The sequence below is a fragment of the Gopherus flavomarginatus genome, chromosome 10 (genome assembly GCF_025201925.1).
Source record: "Gopherus flavomarginatus isolate rGopFla2 chromosome 10, rGopFla2.mat.asm, whole genome shotgun sequence".
Taxonomy (NCBI): domain Eukaryota; kingdom Metazoa; phylum Chordata; order Testudines; family Testudinidae; genus Gopherus; species Gopherus flavomarginatus.
Window position 1 is genome coordinate 34,394,577 of NC_066626.1, and position 15,394 is coordinate 34,409,970.

Consider the following 15,394-nt stretch of genomic DNA (forward strand, 5'->3'; position numbering starts at 1 on the left):
GCTACAACACTGCAAACATTTTTTTAAAGTACTACATATCTAGCCCTCCTGGTTGTGAAGAAAAGTCTAAAAAGGTCAGCCAAGTAGGGTGACCAGATAGCAGCTAAGAAAAAAACGGGACAAGGGGTGAGGGATAATAGGCGCCTATATAAGAAAAAGTCCCCAAAAAACGAGGCTGTTCCTATGAAAACAGGACATCTGGTCACCCTACAGCCAAGTATAACCCAAAGGCTCAGAAATTCAGAAGCCAAATAAAACTCCCACAACATTTGTTCCCCCCCAAAAAATCTCATTGTTAAGATTATTAACAATTTTTGGGGTCTGAGTCATGATTCTGAATGGATGGGGCTGGCAGTACTGCAAGTATTAGGAAACTTCTGAAGTTACAGTATACTAGATTATAAATTTTCCATGACACGGAGTGTTGTTGGAAAGTCTTTTCCATAGGGAGGATAGCACAATATGTTGATCATATCCTGCCCTATTTTTGTTCAAAGAGTGGCACATTTAAGATTATGCTGTGCGTGTAACTTTACTGGCATCAATCATCGCAGAAGCCTTGTCAATATGCACTTAACTTGCTACCCACATCCTAGTTACACATAGGGATAGAGTAGCATGGTGTCTCCCACAGTTTTTAATTTACATGGAACTCATCAAAGCCTAAAGCCAATTCAACTGGGCAAAGACACAAAATGGCAGTGGTGAAGCATCCCACATCCCCCCCCAAGGCCCTCGATGGGACAGGCACTATTTTTGTAAGTAGTGAGAGAGGACATCAGGGGATATCTTGCTTAAATAAAACGGAGGGTACCATATCAGGGAGAATATGGCAGTAGGATTCAGCACTAGGAACAGTCAACCAGTTCAAATAAAATAAGCAGCTTTCCCCTAAACAGACTGTAATCAAACCATTACTTTAAGGTTTGAAAAAGAGGGACTAACTCTACATCAAGGAAACAAGCATCATTGAGGGATTAAAGTATGGGTCAGAAATAGAGATGGCCAAATGATTCATTGCCAGTCTGACGAATTTAGCCTCTTTTCTGCTTTTGAATGTTCAATGGAGAGCACAGCACTGCTAGTGAAAACACCCTAAGTTGTGTAAGTCAGTTTATAGCCAGCTCTAGGATCAGGAAACCACAATTGTGGTATAAAATAACTTTTGCCCCCACACTCAGATGCTACTTAAACAGAACTCAACCAAACCTCAAAATTAGGCCCAGAGAAGAAGAATTTTGAAAATTGTTGAACTATTAGAAATAGAGCTACTGACTGGTATTAGACACATGCTTTAGGAAGATATTTACAGACGTTATATGATCTATCTCAGTGAGAAATGGTCACACAAATATAGTTTTATAATGCCTAAACTCATGTGATATACTTTCCAACTGATTCTTATCACTGAAAGGGAAGCTATAGGATGTCTAATAGTACAGGCTCATTCATGCATAACTTTACAAAATATCATGTACAGAAGCTGACTGAACAACATGAAACTGTGCTGCTCTATTAATTTCTTTGCTCATTTTTTAACTCTGCTACGTATTTCCATTGCTAATTTGCTTCAGTTGAAATATTATAATTTCAGAGTTCATTATGACTCTGGCATCTGTGATCACTTTGGCATTTAGGGTTGAAAATTTCCCATCTTGCATTATCAGTAACAACATAAGGCCTAATCCTGCAAACTCTGTACATGTGGATACCTACTCATACAACCCACATTTGTTGAGACACCTGTGGGAAACCACTGATTGATAATGTCAGTTTTAAGGAGTAATTTGGGAATCATTTCTATCATCTTTAAAATTCTTAAAATTGTAAAGTCAGTAGAACTATGACAATTTACAGCTGGGGGGAGGAGGGGGGTTGGCTCAATGTGAGTTGATCAAGGCCAACATTGGGTCCTAAAAGAAAGTACTTCAGATTGGCAGGCTTCAACATATTCTATATCAGCTTTGCCTAGTTACCTGAGAGAGTTGAGTGGTAATGCGTGTACGTGTGTGTATACCTTTATGTTATTCATTTAAAGTGAACATAACCTGTGAAAGTATCCTTCTCTTCATTCCCTCTCAGTTTTATAAAAGCAACTAGAGCCAGAAGGCACCTGTCAGAAATCCTCATTTCTATTGTAGCTTTTGACTCCTTCCAGGCTCCAATGTAATTTTGCCTTCCCCATAAGTCCCAGATAGCATTAAACTCTATTTCTCCCCTTCTGCAGTCCCTGCAGGAGACCTAGCAGAGAGGTAGAGGCAGATAAGTTCCTCCTCTCTATAGCCAGTCTTTGCAGGAGCAGTGACTGCATATGTTTTTGCCTTGGTGCTGCACTGATAAAAGCTGCCTCTGTCATCGCAACAACTGATCCAGGAAAAGATAGATAAGAGAGGGACTGAGATGTCAGAACTCAAACTAACCTCATTTAAAAAAAAATTAAAAATATTGAGTGGATAGTGAATTTCATATTATTTATAGGGGCCTTTGGATGAGACCATCTTTTAAACAACTTATCAGCAGCCTTGCTTGGTTTTTTTTTACATTATCCTTAGGATTTGTTCTAGTATTTTCCTAGTTCTATGCATAAATGTGTTGGATATTATGTGACATGAAGGTACAGATTATTAAGCTCAACTCTATCTGGACTAATAATGACCTTGCTATCAGGTCCGGCTCTACAGTTTTCACCGCCCCAAGCAGCGCGACGAATTGCCACCACGGGCAGCGGGGACAGTCCGTGCACCTTTAGGGCGGCAGGCGCATTTCCCCGGCAGTGGCAATTTGGCGGCAGCTTCTATGTTCAGCTGCAGCCTCCGTGGACAGCTAAACATAGAAACTGCCGCCGAATTGTCGCTACCCAAGGAAATGCGCCTGCCGCCCTAAAGGTGCATGGACTGCCCCCGCCGTCCACGGCGGCAATTCAGTGTGCTGCTTGGGGGCAAAACAACAGGGACATGCCACCCCAAGCACCAGCTTGGAATGCTGGTGCCTGGAGCCGGCCCTGCTTGGTATGGAATTATTCCTATTTGTAGGCAGTAATAAAAATACCTTGGTTGTTAATAGGAATAATGAGCCGTAACAATGAATTAATAGACTTCCTAATATAAAAGATGTAATGTAATGTTCAGCAAGGAAGCCATTGGTTAAACAATTGAAAGGTGGTGTTTGAATTTACAGACAGAAGGAATATCTGAGTCTGCTAATATTCTTTGTAGAATGGAATAACCTGTAATAGCAGGATTTGGGGATTATCACCAACAGCCAAAAAACTTCATCCCAAGGTATACTTGGAGTGAGTAGCAGAAGAACATCTTGTGCCCAAAAGCTCAGCTGGGTCCCCAGGCACTGTCATGATCTGTATATGAATGGAAAAAATCAGAAAGTGAACATGAAAACCTGAGCTTAACAAAGTACAGGTGGGCAAGTCATGCACTCTAGCCAAATTCTTATCTAAAAGGTGTCTCTTTAGCTGTTCCTGATTGCATGCACTTCAGTGAACATCTCTTTGGTGCCTTCACCCCATGCTATAATCCAAGCTAAGGGACCCATCAGAGTTGCACCCAAGAGGATTCCTTGTTGTGATGTATGAGAGGTGAGGCCAGGGAATAGAGCAGAGAAGTGTCCTTTCCTGCTATACAAAATGTGCATGATCTGTGAGGTTTCCATTGTACATAACAATGATTCTGAAAGCTTATACCCCCTGTGTACTCCACGGAGCGGAGGGCAATTACTTCCTCAAACAGTGTGATATACTAATCCAAGAATTCTGCAATTTTACTCTTCTGGGTCCCAACTCTGACCTCATTCCAGTTTTAGGCCAGAACAGCTCCATTCACTTCACTGAAGTTACTCTTGACTCACACCAATGTGAGAGAAGGGTGGCATTTGGAACTGTACATTTAAGTGATTTAGCTTCCCAGACAGGAGAGCTAGGGAAGAGACAGGGCAGAAGCTTATGCTGTGTTATGCGGAGCCAGTTGGGAATGGTGGCTGAAGAAAAAGGATCTCTTTCAAGCACTTCAGGCCCAGAGTGATTACTGACTACCACAAGAAGAATCATGTCCAGATTGTTTTGCAAGTACATTTTGCCTTGCATATTCTTTCCCAGGGCAGATCATGTTCTGATCCTTCAATACCAAAGATTGCAACTCTACCTGCTGGTTACAGAAAACTACTCTTTTTTTCGATATGGACCCTGCCTGAAATGCCAGATCTGCCTGGTTCCCCACAGGAGACAGCAAAAGCCTTCATAATCTATACAAAGGTGACAGTGCTGGAAGTTACAACATTAAATATTTTCGGTCGTGATGAGCACAACTTACTTGATTGCCTTTTATTGAATTTCCTTCTTTCAAGGTGACTGTAGCATAACATAGCAACACAGTTACCAACAGTGTGATGCAAGCATGATGAATGCTATGTGCTTAATGCTTTCAGGATACTAGAAGGATAAGATAAGATTTGTCTTTACTAGTAGATTACATGGAGTTCATCAAGTTATCTTTTGACCTTGTAAACCAACTAACTGTCACAGAAGTGACTGAAAACACATGCTACACTAAACTTAGAAAATGAGTAAGCTGCTATCATCTTCTTTAACAACTCTCAGAGTCCCTTCATGAACTGCTCTACACTTTTATTAAAGACCGTGATCTTAAAAACGCAGTTTCTTTATATAAGAAGAATTTTAAGAACATACATTATGCTTAAAAAAAATCTATGACACCTTCATACTGTATCAAGAGTTGGTTATTTTCTTCTGCCTCCTATTAAGAAAAGAATTTAAATTCTTATCTTACTTCTAATAGTGATGGCTATTGAAAATGATGTGTGGTTAAAGTAGATCAAAATGGGAGGGAACCTTACTCACTTAGCTGGTTCTTGCCAGGTGTCTTAACCAAGCCTTTAACCATCTATAACACTTTCTACTTGTGTTCTTATAACCATTTATAATATATTGTATAACATGCTGCTAGCATGTGTTAATCATTCATTAATTTTTATAAACTGTAATTGAATTTTAACATAAAATGACTGACGGAAGTATGACTGTGTCTCCAGTGACAAGAGTTGGCTAAGGCATCATCCCTGCTGCACCCCACCCCAATAAATATTTTAGAGGGGGAAAAATAATCAGTATTAATATAAATGCTAGCAGAGTTTTTGGCTGCACTAATTTTGGCTTCTCCCATTTGAGGATCTAATTCATGCTTTAGTTTACTAGATCCTGTGTTATCTCATGCTATATGCAAAAAAACAGTGATCACGTTCAGGGGAAGTTTTCAATTAGGGCCAGATTTTGTACCCTTAGTCATACTGGGGAGCAGTTGCTCACACAAGTACTCTGACCACTAATCACCCAGTCTCTCAGAATATTTATTACTGAGCACATGGCTCATTACTAGAATTAATCCTATTGACTTGATAAGTTTGAAGGACAGGGCACCAATGCAATTTATATAGTTAGAGAGTTAAGAGAGAGAGAACAATCTCACTCTCAGTTGTAATGACAATTTATTATTAAATCTTCAGCAATTTTCTTGGGGGACCTTGGAAGTTACTAATGATAAATTATGAATAAATGACAAACAAAATAAACTTAAAATTAAATATTTAAAATCAGAAAAGAAAAATATTAATAATCAGAAACCTCCAAATGGCAGCTAGAGTCTATTATAACCCAGTAAAGTCATTGTAACTACCCTATTGACAAACAACCAGCACACATCTGAAGAACAGCCAGGGTTTTACAGTCACCTTTATTTCCATATTAGATAGGCATGGCTCACAGAGGGCTTCACACTTGCACAAGAGTACACATAAACAGATCTGATTGCAGGATCTGGGCCATAATTTTGTGAAAAGGAATGTCTAGCTTCTGTCACAATAGAATTGTCTGGGATGATCTCAACAGAGGTGTAGCTGTTTATTTACATGAATACATTTTTCAGTGTTTTTGTGTTGTTATTGCACCACTGGTTGGAGACAGATGTAAATATTCTGAAAATAATTCAACCTCCATTTTGTAGGAATGATACAGTTAAAGTTCATATGATCAGTTCAGCATTTGATAGTTATCTGTCCACTGCTTAGAGATAGGCAAACACCACAAAAGATTACTTCTAAATATTTGTTCCTACGCATTCTGACTGTTCTCCCTCATTTTCAGTTTTAAACTGGCTATCCTAGCAAACAAATTTATAGGGAGGCATATTCACCAAAGTGCTGAATTTTGAAACAAATTTTGCATAAGTGAGAATTTTGAATTTGCAAAACTGAATCTTTACAGTAAATCTGATTTTAAAGGCACTCAATCAGGAAAGTGATTCAAGAGACAAACCATGTGATCTCTATGTTCAACCAAATCAGATCAAATTGGAAACCGCAAATATTGAATATGTGAAAACAATGAAGAGTTTGAAAGCAATCCATATATTGAAATATATTTGTATAAAACATCTGTCAAATAATTTTGAATGATGAACAAGTTTGTGGAAAACGTGATCTGTTCATAGACAACTTTTAAACAAAAAAAAAGAGCTCAATTAAATGAATAAATTCTCTGAATAGTTTGTTCTTCACTACATACTAAACATTGTAATAAAACTACCTTTTTAACTGATGTTAGAATTTTGTTGACAAGCAAATTGATATTGCTTCAAATTTCATTTTCCGTGAGATGAAAACAATATAACCAACATATTTATTTTTGTATTCATTTACATCAACTGTTCATCTGTAACTATGCATGAAATACAAGATGGATTTTCAGTACTCGATGCCATGCATCTCAAAGAAACGACAGCATTTTGTGTGTCAATGGATGAAAACTTCATGATTCCTAATCCCATTGAAGTCAATGGCAAAAGTCTAGTCTCATTATCTACAACAAGATCAGGATTTAGTAAATATATATCAGGCCTAGCTTATACTACAGCATCTTCACCCTACTTTGATGGCACAAAGCAGCTAAACAGATGGCCTGGCCTGGTCAAAGAGGCTTAGGCCTGTGCATCAGCAATCAGAACTGCTAGGATTGCCTCCTGGGGCTACAGGCAGCCAGGTGTGCACTAGAGCAGCTGTTTTAATCTATGTGGAGGATCATCCTGGTCTCCAGCTAGGTCCAGGATTGGTGAATATAAAGATGGCTTCAAACCTCCTTTAATCTCCCACATCCAGTCCTCTGCTGAATTCAACTCATCTGGACCACAGAGTCTAGTCCATTGTATGTAGTATAACTGGAGGCAATACATTAGATAGCAACAGAATAATATGATCAGAGGAGGACTCATTTGCCTTTATGGCCAAAGAACAGTGTTAAAGCTGAATGGGAGCTTTGTAAAGTATTGTAGAAGGTATTTTTTCTGACAGTGTGTATATGAATGGCAGTGTTGATTGTCACAGTTCAGCCATAAGTCAAGAAAATGTCATAAAACATCAATGACATTTTCCTGAAGTCATTTGAAGAGAGACTTTCATGGCATGAGTGATTTAACTATTACACAATTGTGTGCTCTGGTAAGCAAAAATGGGAGGTGAATTTCTACATCTCTTAGAAGACAAAATTACTAATGTAAGTGGCCTCCAACATTTTTCTATGGTTCTAATTATGATGTTTAACTATAAGCAAGTAATTGGACATCTTCAGTGGATGGAAGTTATTGAGTGTAGGTTTAAACCTTATGTACAGGATATTTGTGTTTTTATTAAAATAACCTCAATAACCACAACCCCTCAAGTATCTTGTTAGAATTATAACTTTAAAAAAAAATTAAAAATATCCTACAAGAATGACATTTCATATATTTGGTCAAATTCAAATAGCGACTTTAATAAAAGGTTGGTTTTTTTCATGTAATGAATATTTAGACAGTGTTTGTTTGAAGTCAAGTGCAGCCCATTAGGTCCAGAAAATAAAAAAAAAAGTTTTCTTTTATAACAGTAGACTGTAAGTTACTATTTCATTGATTAAATTAAAATCAGCTTTCAAAACTTCAGCAAAGCCAGGTACAGAAAATATCCAGCTTTAACAAAGCAAGAAGTGGACAAATCAGTATGAAATGCAGAACAGAAATGGGAGTGACATCTGAGAACAGAATAAACTTCTTTAGCCAGTATCTGCATCTAAATAGATTACAGAATAGTAAAGAATACATATTAAACCAGTTTTGTTTGATCATGTTTGCAGCTCTCATGAAGATGGGCACACAATGGTTGCCAACCTGCCTCTTAAAATAGGTTCATGGCGTCCTGAGAATTCAAGGAACCAGAGTGCAAGTGATGGTAAGGTAAGGATTTATTATTACCACCTCTCTTAGCTAGTAGCTGAAACTCTTGCTAATATGGTAGAGGCTTGTTCAGCTGTCTGAATGACCAGAGCTCTAATCCTGTCCATACAGGTAGGTGTAATTTGTCTGCAGCACAAGAATATATTACAGATTCATGTTCAACTGTTAGAGCTCCTGTAAACTTTGAGTACACAAGACAAGCTTTATAAAATAACTAGGAGAAGTAGCAGTATATAATGTACCAGGGTATATGTTCACGGTGCCCACAGATCATGAGACCTACCACTATTGTTCAGTTATTACTGAGAACTTAACCTGTTGCTTTACATACATTGTGTAGCATTTAACTGAAAAGTAGATTTGTATTATAGAATTCCATAAGACATTACAAAAAAGTCTATATAAATCATATAGTTCTCTATTATATTTTATAGGGTTTGGGGTTAATCTCTGTAGAATGCTATTACATTTCTATATTCTCCTATAGTACAAACACTGTTACATTGACTAAATCAGTATTTCTCAATGACTAGTCCATGGACTGGCACTGGTCCCTGAAAACTCCCTGATACAGTTTAGGAAGGCAGCAAGCCAGTCCCTGGTATCAAAAAGGTTGATGCATACTGGTCTAAAGCCGTCAAAGATCAATGGTAGAGACTTGTGTTTTGTGAGGAAGAGACAGGGCTCTAAATCAAGCTCTACAAAGCAATAAGTTTGATGTATCTTGTTATTGTGTCAGTTGTCTATATCACATGGATTTGTGAAAACTAAGGACTAAGAGAAAACAAGACAGACTTCAAGGATTTGGCCCACTGAGACTAACTTGTTTCTACGTCATTAATTCTATCACTCTCTTCTTGGATTGACTTTTTACTGTCTCATGAAAAGCCCAATCCCCTAATCAAAAGACATTTACTTCAATAGGCGTATGATCAGCCCCTACCGTTAGGGCACACGGAAGAACAATGAAGTCTATTTACTTTAAAGAGATAAAAAGAAATGATTTAACACACACACACATCTACATCTTGAAGCTCCAGAGGAGAAAGAGCTTTCTACTCCCACCTCTGTTGGAAAAAAGGGGGGGAATGCACTTCATTTCTGCAGGCTACTTACACACAAGTCTTCCAGTGACCTTGGGTGAATCACCATAATTATACATGAACTTGAATTTTGAGAGGTAGGGGGCTACCAGGGAAGCTCAAGGAGGGGAAAGAGCTCTTTGCCAAGCAGACAAGACTCTGCTCAAGGGCCTTAAGTGCTCTTGCCTCCCATTCCATGAGCACTTTAGTGTGCAAGCGGAGTGGACTCTCATGAGGCCCCACCTACCCAGCACCATAATAAAGCTGAATCAGGGATCTAACTTAGGGCAGCACTTGCAAATAGGATAATGCAAGAAGATCCCTGGGGACTAGAGACAGACCTCCACAGACACACTTGGACTACTGCTACAGACTGATCCAAACTGTGAGCCTTGGTAGATGAATATGGTGGTGCAGTCCAGGGAATACCACCGGTGGGATTTCTCACCAGCAGGTGGAAATGGAGTTAGAAGAACTACTGCTGACGTCACTGGGTGATGGGGTGGGAGGCATTTTACTTTTTATTTGCTGTAACAGGGTTCACACACTGCAAGAGCACCTCCACCTGGCCAAGCATGGCATAATAGCTATCTTCCCATATGGCACCCCTTACCGATTGTCACTTCATCACTGCAGTAGTTTCCGCCTCTTTTAATTCCCAATTCTCTATCTTCATGACTTGACCTTCCAGCTAGGTCATTATGTAGTCCCCCATCTCCTGGGGCATCCAAGTTTTGCTGGACCAGATAGCACCTCCAGAGTCCTGCACCACTTCCCAGTGGCTGGTGGCCCAAGTCCTCCTTCTACACTGGGTACCAGTCCAGGAATCCTGTAACCAGCAGCTACAGTCTACACAATCCCCTTCCTTATTACTTTTTCCCTGGGCTTCTTCCTACACTTTCTTCTCAAGCTTTCTTCCTCCGGTTGATCCTTCTTCCAGGGCTTATTATCTTGCTCAAGTTTCCTCAATCCCACTGCATTGTACCTAGATAGTGGGTCTAGATTCTCTCCCTATAGCCCCTTGCTACTATAAACGTCCTCTTTCTATAACTCTAGTCCAGCTTCTTCCCCAGTTGAGCTTGATCAGCAATTAGAGTTTATCAATCTCTGGATCATCTGTCAGGTGCAACTGTGAAGGTTAATTGGCCCCATCTGGGCCACCTTAACCCCTACAGAGCTAGTGTGGGGTGATCACCCCATCACATTTGCAAATATATGTTGTTGCTTTTTCCCCTTATGACTGTGTTCTCTTTCCCTTAATAAAAATGTCCTTTCTATAGACACTAGTGGAGTACTTGTGAGTGGGGAAGTTCTGCCTGTAAAGGCACCCAGAAGGAGGGTATTTAGTTTTCCCAGGTTTCTGAGTGGGAGCTCAAGCCAGTTTAATTATTTGTTTAGAGGGACCCTAGATATACTGAAACAGGCCCTTTCTGTTGCTATTAACCAGTTGTCAGAAGGGTTACATGGATTATAAATATACCAACTTTGTTCTACATTTATTAATCAATATTGACAACATGTGTCAAACTCTTTGGGGGTTTTATGTTTTGCTATATACAATTTAATGCAATTTTCAATGGAAGTGAAAAGTAATGGGCAAATTCAAGATGCAGCTGACTAGCTTTAAAACCATTAGATCTCTTCTACAGGAAGCTTAGGGTCTATCAGTACTGAGACGATACAATTTTATATTTATTCTCCAAGTAACAGATGTTGTTTGGATTATACACTAGCTTGATCTACCAGATTGCAATGGTTTATCCAAGAATCCAGAGTACAGTATGTCTTTGAATACTTGGCACTGCTTATAGTTGGAACTATAAAATCTCACATACAAATCAATGTACTTTATCATTTTGGATTATACATTGCTTTATAGAAAGCTGTGGTTTTTATTTAGATTTTTGTACTTCATGGAGTATCTGATCATTAGCTTTCAATAACTCAGAGATTTGTATTGAATATGAATTTAGGTGGAGATTATTCTCTCAGCATTTTAACATGGAGGACACCCTCTGTGGGAAGATCTCCCCCCACTCAGAACTGGCACTAGGCATAAGCAGACTAAGCAAGTGCTTAGGCTTACTCAAAGGGGTCCCCTATTAGCTTTAGTTTGTATGGGGGGGAGCAAAAAAATATTTCTGCTTAAGGCCTTCAATGGGGTAGCACCACTTCTGCCCCCACTTCCCATCCATCCACACAGAAGGCTGGGTCAAGGGCCGCTGAGGTGCTGTACCTGCTTTTCTGGAGTCACACATGGAAAGAAAACAGGAATCAGGGAAGTTCAGGGTCAACAGTGGGTGTGTAACAAATATTGGTACCCCCGCCAACCTATGGAATCATCCTGGGAAGGGCAGGCTCCAAGGCCAGCTGAAACCTGGGGGCCTGAGCTGAGAAGCCAGGAGGCGCTGGAGCAGTTGTAGAGACACAAGTCTCTGCACAGATCTACAGATTTCCAAAGATCTGCTAGGTTCGAGAATTACCTGCTTCTTCTACAGGAGGCAAGCCCATCCCCCTCATGGGAGAATTCTGAGAGTGCTCCACAGAGGTTTTCTCACCCCTTGACATTTTCCCCCACAGATGTTTGCTGCAGAAGGTGGTAATCAGGGCCCTAATTAGCTACTACATGGAGACAAAAGGTACAGGGAGTGAGGATTATTTTCCTTATACCTGCTGTGTTGCAATATAGTCAGTGAAATAAGGCCTTGTATTTGGGCTTTTCTGACTTCAGGACTGGGATATCATTTACTTGTTTTTGCAGCTTCTGAAAGACAATATTGAGGTAGGTCTTCACCCCCCCCTCACACATCCACTTTGGTTCATACCAATTAGTTAGTATTTCAAGATTTTAGTAAAGTTACTGTATTTGGGAAAAGTTAAAAGTGCTCAGGTTTTTAATCCGAATGTTATTTGTTGTATTTATTTAAATATTTATCCCTGGACAATAAACAATATTTTTTGTCTTTAATTGTATTACAATCACACAAACTATGGTAATTTATCTTAATACAAATATAGGGCCAAATTCAACTGCTGACCCCTTTTAATTATCATTTCAATTCCAAAAGTTAAAAATATACCATAGGTTCTACCGCAGTGTTAACCCAGCCTAACTCATTCTGTATATTTTAATCACACAGTTAAAACAACATAAATTCATGAAATATTGTGTGGGGACACAGGAACAGAAGTCACTTGTGCAGTGGGTGGAAGGTGCTAACTGTGGGCGAGATTGTCACTCACGCTCCATGCCTGCATGGGGATTCCCTGTTTACACCACTGCACAGGCTACTTACACGGCAGGTAGCAATGCAAAGAGGAGGAGTGGGTAGGAGGAGAGAGCAGTCTCTGTAGGGCAGTTACTCATGATTGGATGTTGCAGGCCAGGGTGGGGCTTGGAAGGGCAGGGGTGAGTAGGCAGAGCCTTGGCTCCATCCCCAGAATACACCCTCCAGCACAGTTGAAACAACCTAGCGGGGGAAGTAATCTGGTACCAGATCTAGCTCTGTCACAGAAAAATTCCTCCTTGGATTCCCTTACTCTTGGCATTTATGAGAGAGCCACAATTTAGCCTTATAGAAGTACAAATTATTATTTCTTTAAAAAAATTATACCAAGGAAGCTAAGTTGAAGTTTCTAGCTTTAGGTGTTTGCAATATGTGAACACACATTTTTTTTAATCTGGACATGTGAGGAAGCTGTTGTATTTTCATAATCACAACACACTAAAAATGGCTGAACCTGTTTTGCACCCATGTTCCAAAACGGCAGGATATTCTACCTGCCATTTGAAATCTCTCTCCAATATTGTATCTCTAGTTCTCTTTGTAACCAGGGACAGATTCAATTAGTTTGAGGCCGAAGGCACACCAGAGCACCCCAACATCCATTGCTCCACCAACCTGCCATAGACCCATCTCACAGCTGGAGTGGCCACAGCAGGGGATACCCCACCTCCCTGTCCAAAAAGGGACTGTCGGATATGGCCCACTCTTCCCCTCTCCAGAGGTGGCCTCAATGGTTTCATCTAGAAGTGACAGGAGAGGGATCCCCAGTTTTACCCAGCAGCTGGGCCATATCTGTTTGGGTGATGAGCCAGGCCTGCTCTACTCTTCTCCTACAGGGTCATTTGCTGGGGTGGTGTTGGCGCAGCATGTCAAAGCCATAGCTCGTGAAATGAATATCTCATTGAGACACATGAGGTAGCTCACCCACTAAGAGCTATTGTTTCAGGCTGTCTGAAGACTCAAGCATACTTTGCTGTACTGGTCACATATTTGGGTCACATTTTCAAATATTTCTTCACAAACATTAGGACTAGAAACTTTCTTTCAAAAAAATGAAAACTCAGATTTTGATGTAATGACATGGATCCTGAAGCTGGGACCCTAAACACATGCTTATAAAACCTATATTTATTTTGCCTCATTTTACTATATTCAGATATACAATAGAGTCATAGCCTGAATGAGTTACAAAATTGTGTCCATTATTAAAGATGTAAAAACGGAGAGATTAAAAACCCGAGAGCAAGAAAAACAATCCAAAAATAGAATTCTGCAGTTAACATATGTGTAAGGGAAGGTATTGCAGGAAAATGTCTAGGATGCTGTTTGGACTCCCTCAGCTTTAAACAGCCAAAGTAGCCATGTGTTGATAAGATAGATTTATTAAACTATGGAATATTGTCAGAATGCATCATTAGTTCCAAAGCAGAAGAGAAGATGCAAATTGCATACGTAATTTTAAATATTTGCATTTTATACTTGTTTCTACAAAAGACTGAGGATGTTGAATTAAATGACAGCCCTTTATTCTGTGAGAAGCAGCCTAGAATTTTAACTAGCTTCACTGCCTTTACTCAGCAGTCAGCAGATGATATGGGATTCTCTCAAAGTTCACTTAGTTTATCCAGAATCAATTTTATCATAAAGATAAGGAAATGAGTTTTTCTAGTTGTAGCTATGATTTTAAAAACTTCTCTAAAGAAAGATCTCTTAGTAATGTAAATTGGCCTTATATCTCCTACTGCCAGGCCAATTTGACTAATTCCATTTTCATTGTTAAAACTACCATTAGAGACCAATTTGTTTAAAGGTCACATTTTTAAAGGTTTTTTTAATAAACGTATTTGTAAATATATAAATTCTGTATTGGGCTGTGCAGGATCAGGGGGAGAAAACAAACCTCTTCTAGGCTACAATCCAACCTTTGAAGACATAGCAAAGTTGATTTCCTTCACAAAAACTAAACAGAGTTTCACTACAATAGGAGAGAGCCTAATAGGGAGAAATCATTCTTTCTTCCTCTTCCAAGCAGTGGTAAGATATCTATTTAGGCCCTATGGAGCATTAGGTACTGCCTCTGTGATGAAGGTACTGCCTTTCTCCACCAGAGGGGAGCAGATAAGATTGACTTCCCTGCATATCTCCCTGATTGAGAACACATCCAGCAGGATGAGGAGCAAGGGACTCCTTGTTACACTTATGCTAACACAAGGACTGATGTACCCCATTGGCCTTGATTTCATTACCTCAGCCTCTGCTTGAATAAAGTAAAGGATCCAGGCACCTCCTTTGTGTAGCTGGTACTTTTTTCTCCATACAGTTTCTTAGGCTTATTTCTTCAAGATACATGAGTGACAGCCTTTTTTAGTGGGTGACACAGCACACAGCACCAAGTGATGATGCCTAAATGTGATAGACAGACATGTACCTGAATAAAACCCTGGATCCAAAGGCCCCTAGCCGAGCTTGTCTCCAAAATCTGAATTTTGTAGCTGGCAACTACTACTATAATGGACTGAACCAACCAGCTTGGAAAACCCCTTAATTTTGCAACATTACAAATCTGAATGTTGAATGAACCAGATCTGAATGTTGCAGCTTGGTATATATCTAAAACAGGAGAGGAGGCATGGTGTGATATGAAGTTCTAAACATGTATAATTTGTAATCAAAGTTTAAATGTTGCTTTGCTTGAGCCACTAATTAGATAGGAATCAACAGTGAAGCAACATAGATA